Source organism: Syngnathus leptorhynchus, unplaced genomic scaffold (genome assembly GCF_054491065.1).
Source record: "Syngnathus leptorhynchus isolate UIUO unplaced genomic scaffold, UIUO_Slep HiC_scaffold_25, whole genome shotgun sequence".
In the NCBI taxonomy this organism is placed as follows: Eukaryota; Metazoa; Chordata; class Actinopteri; order Syngnathiformes; family Syngnathidae; genus Syngnathus; species Syngnathus leptorhynchus.
The window spans coordinates 532,421-543,454 of record NW_028231992.1 but is presented as its reverse complement, the minus strand read 5'-3'; positions in this window follow the sequence as shown (position 1 = coordinate 543,454).

Below are 11,034 nucleotides of genomic sequence, written 5' to 3'. Positions count from 1 at the left end.
TATGGAGCTCTGGTGCTATGGAGCTCTGGTGCTATGGAGCTATGGAGCTCTGGTGCTATGGAGCTATGGAGCTCTGGAGGTATGGAGCTCTGGAGGTATGGAGCTCTGGAGGTATGGAGCTTTGGAGCCCTGGAGCTCTGGAGGTATGGAGCTATGGTGCTATGGAGCTCTGAAGCCATGGAGCTCTGGTGCTATGGAGCTCTGGAGCTCTGGAGGTATGGAGCTCTGGAGGTATGGAGCTATGGAGCCCTGGAGCTCTGGAGGTATGGAGCTATGGTGCTATGGAGCTCTGAAGCCATGGAGCTCTGGTGCTATGGAGCTCTGGAGCTCTGGAGGTATGGAGCTCTGGAGGTATGGAGCTATGGAGCCCTGGAGCTCTGGAGGTATGGAGCTATGGTGCTATGGAGCTCTGAAGCCATGGAGCTCTGGTGCTATGGAGCTCTGGAGCTCTGGAGGTATGGAGCTCTGGAGGTATGGAGCTCTGGAGGTATGGAGCTATGGAGCCCTGGAGCTCTGGAGGTATGGAGCTATGGTGCTATGGAGCTCTGAAGCCATGGAGCTCTGGTGCTATGGAGCTCTGGAGGTATGGAGCTCTGGAGGTATGGAGCTCTGGAGGTATGGAGCTATGGAGCCCTGGAGCTCTGGAGGTATGGAGCTATGGTGCTATGGAGCTCTGAAGCCATGGAGCTCTGGTGCTATGGAGCTATGGAGCTCTGGTGCTATGGAGCTATGGAGGTATGGAGCCACCAGCCAGCACCCTCCGTGGCTGGATCAATGGAAGTGTTTTAGGTACCAGGCAGCCAAAGGGCCGAGGCCTCACGCTCGACCACGCCGGCGCAGAGTTCCAGCCGCTCGGATAAGCTCTGTCACTCACCCGCCGCGCAGCCACCGGTAACGGGGAAATGTCGCCGCCTTGTGGACACGCCGTTGTAAATGAATGGGCTTTCGCACTTAGTGCAATTTTCGCCAACTCTCTGACTTAGAGCTATGGAAGTATGGAGCTATGGAGCCACCAGCCACCCAGGCTGGAGCTCTGGAGGTATGGAGCTCTGGTGCTATGGAAGTATGGAGCTCTGGTGCTATGGAAGTATGGAGCTATGGAGGTATGGAAGTATGGAGCTATGGAAGTATGGAGCTATGGAGCTCTGGAAGTATGGAGCTATGGAGCTCTGGAGGTATGGAGCCCTGGAGCTATGGAGCCCTGGAGCTATGGAAGTATGGAGCTCTGGTGCTATGGAGCTATGGAGCTCTGGTGCTATGGAGCTATGGAGCTATGGAGCTCTGGAGCTATGGAGCTCTGGAGGTATGGAGCTATGGAGCTATGGAGCTCTGGAGGTATGGAGCTATGGAGCTATGGAAGTATGGAGCTCTGGTGCTATGGAGCTATGGAGCTCTGGTGCTATGGAGCTATGGAGCTCTGGTGCTATGGAGCTATGGAGCTATGGAGCTCTGGAAGTATGGAGCTCTGGTGCTATGGAGCTATGGAGCTCTGGTGCTATGGAGCTATGGAGCTCTGGTGCTATGGAGCTCTGGTGCTATGGAGCTCTGGTGCTATGGAGCTATGGAGCTCTGGTGCTATGGAGCTCTGGAGGTATGGAGCTCTGGAGGTATGGAGCTCTGGAGGTATGGAGCTATGGAGCCCTGGAGCTCTGGAGGTATGGAGCTATGGTGCTATGGAGCTCTGAAGCCATGGAGCTCTGGTGCTATGGAGCTATGGAGCTCTGGTGCTATGGAGCTATGGAGCTATGGAGCTCTGGAAGTATGGAGCTCTGGTGCTATGGAGCTATGGAGCTCTGGTGCTATGGAGCTATGGAGCTCTGGTGCTATGGAGCTATGGAGCTCTGGTGCTATGGAGCTCTGGTGCTATGGAGCTCTGGTGCTATGGAGCTATGGAGCTCTGGTGCTATGGAGCTATGGAGCTCTGGAGGTATGGAGCTCTGGAGGTATGGAGCTCTGGAGGTATGGAGCTATGGAGCCCTGGAGCTCTGGAGGTATGGAGCTATGGTGCTATGGAGCTCTGAAGCCATGGAGCTCTGGTGCTATGGAGCTCTGGAGCTCTGGAGGTATGGAGCTCTGGAGGTATGGAGCTATGGAGCCCTGGAGCTCTGGAGGTATGGAGCTATGGTGCTATGGAGCTCTGAAGCCATGGAGCTCTGGTGCTATGGAGCTCTGGAGCTCTGGAGGTATGGAGCTCTGGAGGTATGGAGCTCTGGAGGTATGGAGCTATGGAGCCCTGGAGCTCTGGAGGTATGGAGCTATGGTGCTATGGAGCTCTGAAGCCATGGAGCTCTGGTGCTATGGAGCTCTGGAGGTATGGAGCTCTGGAGGTATGGAGCTCTGGAGGTATGGAGCTATGGAGCCCTGGAGCTCTGGAGGTATGGAGCTATGGTGCTATGGAGCTCTGAAGCCATGGAGCTCTGGTGCTATGGAGCTCTGGAGGTATGGAGCTCTGGAGGTATGGAGCTCTGGAGGTATGGAGCTATGGAGCCCTGGAGCTCTGGAGGTATGGAGCTATGGTGCTATGGAGCTCTGAAGCCATGGAGCTCTGGTGCTATGGAGCTATGGAGCTCTGGTGCTATGGAGCTATGGAGGTATGGAGCCACCAGCCAGCACCCTCCGTGGCTGGATCAATGGAAGTGTTTTAGGTACCAGGCAGCCAAAGGGCCGAGGCCTCACGCTCGACCACGCCGGCGCAGAGTTCCAGCCGCTCGGATAAGCTCTGTCACTCACCCGCCGCGCAGCCACCGGTAACGGGGAAATGTCGCCGCCTGGCGGACACGCCGTTGTAAATGAATGGGCTTTCGCACTTAGTGCAATTTTCGCCAACTCTCTGACTTAGAGCTATGGAAGTATGGAGCTATGGAGCCACCAGCCACCCAGGCTGGAGCTATGGAGCTCTGGAGGTATGGAGCTCAGGTGCTATGGAAGTATGGAGCTATGGAGCTATGGAAGTATGGAGCTATGGAGCTATGGAGCTCTGGAAGTATGGAGCTATGGAGCTCTGGAGGTATGGAGCTATGGAGCCCTGGAGCCCTGGAGCTATGGAGCTCTGGTGCTATGGAGGTATGGAGCTCTGGAGGTATGGAGCTCTGGAGGTATGGAGCTATGGAGCTATGGAGCCCTGGAGCTATGGAGCTATGGAGCCCTGGAGCTATGGAGCTATGGAGCCCTGGAGCTATGGAGCTATGGAGCTCTGGTGCTATGGAGCTATGGAGCTCTGGTGCTATGGAGCTATGGAGCTCTGGTGCTATGGAGCTATGGAGCTCTGGTGCTATGGAGCTATGGAGCTCTGGAAGTATGGAGCTATGGAGCTCTGGAGGTATGGAGCTATGGAGCCCTGGAGCTATGGAGCCCTGGAGCTATGGAAGTATGGAGCTCTGGTGCTATGGAGCTATGGAGCTCTGGTGCTATGGAGCTATGGAGCTCTGGAGCTATGGAGCTCTGGAGGTATGGAGCTATGGAGCTATGGAGCTCTGGAGGTATGGAGCTATGGAGCTATGGAAGTATGGAGCTCTGGTGCTATGGAGCTATGGAGCTCTGGTGCTATGGAGCTATGGAGCTCTGGTGCTATGGAGCTATGGAGCTATGGAGCTCTGGAAGTATGGAGCTCTGGTGCTATGGAGCTATGGAGCTCTGGTGCTATGGAGCTATGGAGCTTTGGTGCTATGGAGCTATGGAGCTCTGGTGCTATGGAGCTCTGGTGCTATGGAGCTCTGGTGCTATGGAGCTATGGAGCTCTGGTGCTATGGAGCTATGGAGCTCTGGAGGTATGGAGCTCTGGAGGTATGGAGCTCTGGAGGTATGGAGCTTTGGAGCCCTGGAGCTCTGGAGGTATGGAGCTATGGTGCTATGGAGCTCTGAAGCCATGGAGCTCTGGTGCTATGGAGCTCTGGAGTTCTGGAGGTATGGAGCTCTGGAGGTATGGAGCTATGGAGCCCTGGAGCTCTGGAGGTATGGAGCTATGGTGCTATGGAGCTCTGAAGCCATGGAGCTCTGGTGCTATGGAGCTCTGGAGCTCTGGAGGTATGGAGCTCTGGAGGTATGGAGCTATGGAGCCCTGGAGCTCTGGAGGTATGGAGCTATGGTGCTATGGAGCTCTGAAGCCATGGAGCTCTGGTGCTATGGAGCTCTGGAGCTCTGGAGGTATGGAGCTCTGGAGGTATGGAGCTCTGGAGGTATGGAGCTATGGAGCCCTGGAGCTCTGGAGGTATGGAGCTATGGTGCTATGGAGCTCTGAAGCCATGGAGCTCTGGTGCTATGGAGCTCTGGAGGTATGGAGCTCTGGAGGTATGGAGCTCTGGAGGTATGGAGCTATGGAGCCCTGGAGCTCTGGAGGTATGGAGCTATGGTGCTATGGAGCTCTGAAGCCATGGAGCTCTGGTGCTATGGAGCTCTGGAGGTATGGAGCTCTGGAGGTATGGAGCTATGGAGCCCTGGAGCTCTGGAGGTATGGAGCTATGGTGCTATGGAGCTCTGAAGCCATGGAGCTCTGGTGCTATGGAGCTCTGGAGGTATGGAGCTCTGGAGGTATGGAGCTCTGGAGGTATGGAGCTATGGAGCCCTGGAGCTCTGGAGGTATGGAGCTATGGTGCTATGGAGCTCTGAAGCCATGGAGCTCTGGTGCTATGGAGCTATGGAGCTCTGGTGCTATGGAGCTATGGAGGTATGGAGCCACCAGCCAGCACCCTCCGTGGCTGGATCAATGGAAGTGTTTTAGGTACCAGGCAGCCAAAGGGCCGAGGCCTCACGCTCGACCACGCCGGCGCAGAGTTCCAGCCGCTCGGATAAGCTCTGTCACTCACCCGCCGCGCAGCCACCGGTAACGGGGAAATGTCGCCGCCTTGTGGACACGCCGTTGTAAATGAATGGGCTTTCGCACTTAGTGCAATTTTCGCCAACTCTCTGACTTAGAGCTATGGAAGTATGGAGCTATGGAGCCACCAGCCACCCAGGCTGGAGCTCTGGAGCTCTGGAGGTATGGAGCTCTGGTGCTATGGAAGTATGGAGCTCTGGTGCTATGGAAGTATGGAGCTATGGAGGTATGGAAGTATGGAGCTATGGAAGTATGGAGCTATGGAGCTCTGGAAGTATGGAGCTATGGAGCTCTGGAGGTATGGAGCCCTGGAGCTATGGAAGTATGGAGCTCTGGTGCTATGGAGCTATGGAGCTCTGGTGCTATGGAGCTATGGAGCTATGGAGCTCTGGAGCTATGGAGCTCTGGAGGTATGGAGCTATGGAGCTATGGAGCTCTGGAGGTATGGAGCTATGGAGCTATGGAAGTATGGAGCTCTGGTGCTTTGGAGCTATGGAGCTCTGGTGCTATGGAGCTATGGAGCTCTGGTGCTATGGAGCTATGGAGCTCTGGAAGTATGGAGCTCTGGTGCTATGGAGCTATGGAGCTCTGGTGCTATGGAGCTATGGAGCTCTGGTGCTATGGAGCTCTGGTGCTATGGAGCTCTGGTGCTATGGAGCTATGGAGCTCTGGTGCTATGGAGCTCTGGAGGTATGGAGCTCTGGAGGTATGGAGCTCTGGAGGTATGGAGCTATGGAGCCCTGGAGCTCTGGAGGTATGGAGCTATGGTGCTATGGAGCTCTGAAGCCATGGAGCTCTGGTGCTATGGAGCTATGGAGCTCTGGTGCTATGGAGCTATGGAGCTATGGAGCTCTGGAAGTATGGAGCTCTGGTGCTATGGAGCTATGGAGCTCTGGTGCTATGGAGCTATGGAGCTCTGGTGCTATGGAGCTATGGAGCTCTGGTGCTATGGAGCTCTGGTGCTATGGAGCTCTGGTGCTATGGAGCTATGGAGCTCTGGTGCTATGGAGCTATGGAGCTCTGGAGGTATGGATCTCTGGAGGTATGGAGCTCTGGAGGTATGGAGCTATGGAGCCCTGGAGCTCTGGAGGTATGGAGCTATGGTGCTATGGAGCTCTGAAGCCATGGAGCTCTGGTGCTATGGAGCTCTGGAGCTCTGGAGGTATGGAGCTCTGGAGGTATGGAGCTATGGAGCCCTGGAGCTCTGGAGGTATGGAGCTATGGTGCTATGGAGCTCTGAAGCCATGGAGCTCTGGTGCTATGGAGCTCTGGAGCTCTGGAGGTATGGAGCTCTGGAGGTATGGAGCTCTGGAGGTATGGAGCTATGGAGCCCTGGAGCTCTGGAGGTATGGAGCTATGGTGCTATGGAGCTCTGAAGCCATGGAGCTCTGGTGCTATGGAGCTCTGGAGGTATGGAGCTCTGGAGGTATGGAGCTCTGGAGGTATGGAGCTATGGAGCCCTGGAGCTCTGGAGGTATGGAGCTATGGTGCTATGGAGCTCTGAAGCCATGGAGCTCTGGTGCTATGGAGCTCTGGAGGTATGGAGCTCTGGAGGTATGGAGCTCTGGAGGTATGGAGCTATGGAGCCCTGGAGCTCTGGAGGTATGGAGCTATGGTGCTATGGAGCTCTGAAGCCATGGAGCTCTGGTGCTATGGAGCTATGGAGCTCTGGTGCTATGGAGCTATGGAGGTATGGAGCCACCAGCCAGCACCCTCCGTGGCTGGATCAATGGAAGTGTTTTAGGTACCAGGCAGCCAAAGGGCCGAGGCCTCACGCTCGACCACGCCGGCGCAGAGTTCCAGCCGCTCGGATAAGCTCTGTAACTCACCCGCCGCGCAGCCACCGGTAACGGGGAAATGTCGCCGCCTTGTGGACACGCCGTTGTAAATGAATGGGCTTTCGCACTTAGTGCAATTTTCGCCAACTCTCTGACTGGAGCTATGGAAGTATGGAGCTATGGAGCCACCAGCCACCCAGGCTGGAGCTATGGAGCTCTGGAGGTATGGAGCTCTGGTGCTATGGAAGTATGGAGCTATGGAGCTATGGAAGTATGGAGCTATGGAGCTATGGAGCTCTGGAAGTATGGAGCTATGGAGCTCTGGAGGTATGGAGCTATGGAGCCCTGGAGCCCTGGAGCTATGGAGCCCTGGAGCTATGGAGCTATGGAGCCCTGGAGCTATGGAGCTATGGAGCCCTGGAGCTATGGAGCTATGGAGCTCTGGTGCTATGGAGCTATGGAGCTCTGGTGCTATGGAGCTATGGAGCTCTGGTGCTATGGAGCTATGGAGCTCTGGTGCTATGGAGCTATGGAGCTCTGGAAGTATGGAGCTATGGAGCTCTGGAGGTATGGAGCTATGGAGCTCTGGAGGTATGGAGCTATGGAGCCCTGGAGCTATGGAGCCCTGGAGCTATGGAAGTATGGAGCTCTGGTGCTATGGAGCTATGGAGCTCTGGTGCTATGGAGCTATGGAGCTCTGGAGCTATGGAGCTCTGGAGGTATGGAGCTATGGAGCTCTGGAGGTATGGAGCTATGGAGCTATGGAAGTATGGAGCTCTGGTGCTATGGAGCTATGGAGCTCTGGTGCTATGGAGCTATGGAGCTCTGGTGCTATGGAGCTATGGAGCTATGGAGCTCTGGAAGTATGGAGCTCTGGTGCTATGGAGCTATGGAGCTCTGGTGCTATGGAGCTATGGAGCTCTGGTGCTATGGAGCTATGGAGCTCTGGTGCTATGGAGCTATGGTGCTATGGAGCTCTGGTGCTATGGAGCTATGGAGCTCTGGTGCTATGGAGCTATGGAGCTCTGGAGGTATGGAGCTCTGGAGGTATGGAGCTCTGGAGGTATGGAGCTTTGGAGCCCTGGAGCTCTGGAGGTATGGAGCTATGGTGCTATGGAGCTCTGAAGCCATGGAGCTCTGGTGCTATGGAGCTATGGAGCTCTGGTGCTATGGAGCTATGGAGGTATGGAGCCACCAGCCAGCACCCTCCGTGGCTGGATCAATGGAAGTGTTTTAGGTACCAGGCAGCCAAAGGGCCGAGGCCTCACGCTCGACCACGCCGGCGCAGAGTTCCAGCCGCTCGGATAAGCTCTGTCACTCACCCGCCGCGCAGCCACCGGTAACGGGGAAATGTCGCCGCCTTGTGGACACGCCGTTGTAAATGAATGGGCTTTCGCACTTAGTGCAATTTTCGCCAACTCTCTGACTTAGAGCTATGGAAGTATGGAGCTATGGAGCCACCAGCCACCCAGGCTGGAGCTCTGGAGCTCTGGAGGTATGGAGCTCTGGTGCTATGGAAGTATGGAGCTCTGGTGCTATGGAAGTATGGAGCTATGGAGGTATGGAAGTATGGAGCTATGGAAGTATGGAGCTATGGAGCTCTGGAAGTATGGAGCTATGGAGCTCTGGAGGTATGGAGCCCTGGAGCTATGGAGCCCTGGAGCTATGGAAGTATGGAGCTCTGGTGCTATGGAGCTATGGAGCTCTGGTGCTATGGAGCTATGGAGCTATGGAGCTCTGGAGCTATGGAGCTCTGGAGGTATGGAGCTATGGAGCTATGGAGCTCTGGAGGTATGGAGCTATGGAGCTATGGAAGTATGGAGCTCTGGTGCTATGGAGCTATGGAGCTCTGGTGCTATGGAGCTATGGAGCTCTGGTGCTATGGAGCTATGGAGCTATGGAGCTCTGGAAGTATGGAGCTCTGGTGCTATGGAGCTATGGAGCTCTGGTGCTATGGAGCTATGGAGCTCTGGTGCTATGGAGCTCTGGTGCTATGGAGCTCTGGTGCTATGGAGCTATGGAGCTCTGGTGCTATGGAGCTATGGAGCTCTGGAGGTATGGAGCTCTGGAGGTATGGAGCTCTGGAGGTATGGAGCTATGGAGCCCTGGAGCTCTGGAGGTATGGAGCTATGGTGCTATGGAGCTCTGAAGCCATGGAGCTCTGGTGCTATGGAGCTCTGGAGCTCTGGAGGTATGGAGCTCTGGAGGTATGGTGCTATGGAGCCCTGGAGCTCTGGAGGTATGGAGCTATGGAGCTCTGAAGCCATGGAGCTCTGGTGCTATGGAGCTCTGGAGCTCTGGAGGTATGGAGCTCTGGAGGTATGGAGCTCTGGAGGTATGGAGCTATGGAGCCCTGGAGCTCTGGAGGTATGGAGCTATGGTGCTATGGAGCTCTGAAGCCATGGAGCTCTGGTGCTATGGAGCTCTGGAGGTATGGAGCTCTGGAGGTATGGAGCTCTGGAGGTATGGAGCTATGGAGCCCTGGAGCTCTGGAGGTATGGAGCTATGGTGCTATGGAGCTCTGAAGCCATGGAGCTCTGGTGCTATGGAGCTATGGAGCTCTGGTGCTATGGAGCTATGGAGGTATGGAGCCACCAGCCAGCACCCTCCGTGGCTGGATCAATGGAAGTGTTTTAGGTACCAGGCAGCCAAAGGGCCGAGGCCTCACGCTCGACCACGCCGGCGCAGAGTTCCAGCCGCTCGGATAAGCTCTGTCACTCACCCGCCGCGCAGCCACCGGTAACGGGGAAATGTCGCCGCCTTGTGGACACGCCGTTGTAAATGAATGGGCTTTCGCACTTAGTGCAATTTTCGCCAACTCTCTGACTTAGAGCTATGGAAGTATGGAGCTATGGAGCCACCAGCCACCCAGGCTGGAGCTCTGGAGCTCTGGAGGTATGGAGCTCTGGTGCTATGGAAGTATGGAGCTCTGGTGCTATGGAAGTATGGAGCTATGGAGGTATGGAAGTATGGAGCTATGGAAGTAGGGAGCTATGGAGCTCTGGAAGTATGGAGCTATGGAGCTCTGGAGGTATGGAGCCCTGGAGCTATGGAGCCCTGGAGCTATGGAAGTATGGAGCTCTGGTGCTATGGAGCTATGGAGCTCTGGTGCTATGGAGCTATGGAGCTATGGAGCTCTGGAGCTATGGAGCTCTGGAGGTATGCAGCTATGGAGCTATGGAGCTCTGGAGGTATGGAGCTATGGAGCTATGGAAGTATGGAGCTCTGGTGCTCTGGAAGTATGGAGCTCTGGTGCTATGGAGCTATGGAGCTCTGGTGCTATGGAGCTATGGAGCTCTGGTGCTATGGAGCTCTGGTGCTATGGAGCTCTGGTGCTATGGAGCTATGGAGCTCTGGTGCTATGGAGCTATGGAGCTCTGGAGGTATGGAGCTCTGGAGGTATGGAGCTCTGGAGGTATGGAGCTATGGAGCCCTGGAGCTCTGGAGGTATGGAGCTATGGTGCTATGGAGCTCTGAAGCCATGGAGCTCTGGTGCTATGGAGCTCTGGAGCTCTGGAGGTATGGAGCTCTGGAGGTATGGAGCTATGGAGCCCTGGAGCTCTGGAGGTATGGAGCTATGGAGCTCTGAAGCCATGGAGCTCTGGTGCTATGGAGCTCTATAGCTCTGGAGGTATGGAGCTCTGGAGGTATGGAGCTCTGGAGGTATGGAGCTATGGAGCCCTGGAGCTCTGGAGGTATGGAGCTATGGTGCTATGGAGCTCTGAAGCCATGGAGCTCTGGTGCTATGGAGCTCTGGAGGTATGGAGCTCTGGAGGTATGGAGCTCTGGAGGTATGGAGCTATGGAGCCCTGGAGCTCTGGAGGTATGGAGCTATGGTGCTATGGAGCTCTGAAGCCATGGAGCTCTGGTGCTATGGAGCTCTGGAGGTATGGAGCTCTGGAGGTATGGAGCTCTGGAGGTATGGAGCTATGGAGCCCTGGAGCTCTGGAGGTATGGAGCTATGGTGCTATGGAGCTCTGAAGCCATGGAGCTCTGGTGCTATGGAGCTATGGAGCTCTGGTGCTATGGAGCTATGGAGGTATGGAGCCACCAGCCAGCACCCTCCGTGGCTGGATCAATGGAAGTGTTTTAGGTACCAGGCAGCCAAAGGGCCGAGGCCTCACGCTCGACCACGCCGGCGCAGAGTTCCAGCCGCTCGGATAAGCTCTGTCACTCACCCGCCGCGCAGCCACCGGTAACGGGGAAATGTCGCCGCCTGGCGGACACGCCGTTGTAAATGAATGGGCTTTCGCACTTAGTGCAATTTTCGCCAACTCTCTGACTTAGAGCTATGGAAGTATGGAGCTATGGAGCCACCAGCCACCCAGGCTGGAGCTATGGAGCTCTGGAGGTATGGAGCTCAGGTGCTATGGAAGTATGGAGCTATGGAGCTATGGAAGTATGGAGCTATGGAGCTATGGAGCTCTGGAAGTATGGAGCTAT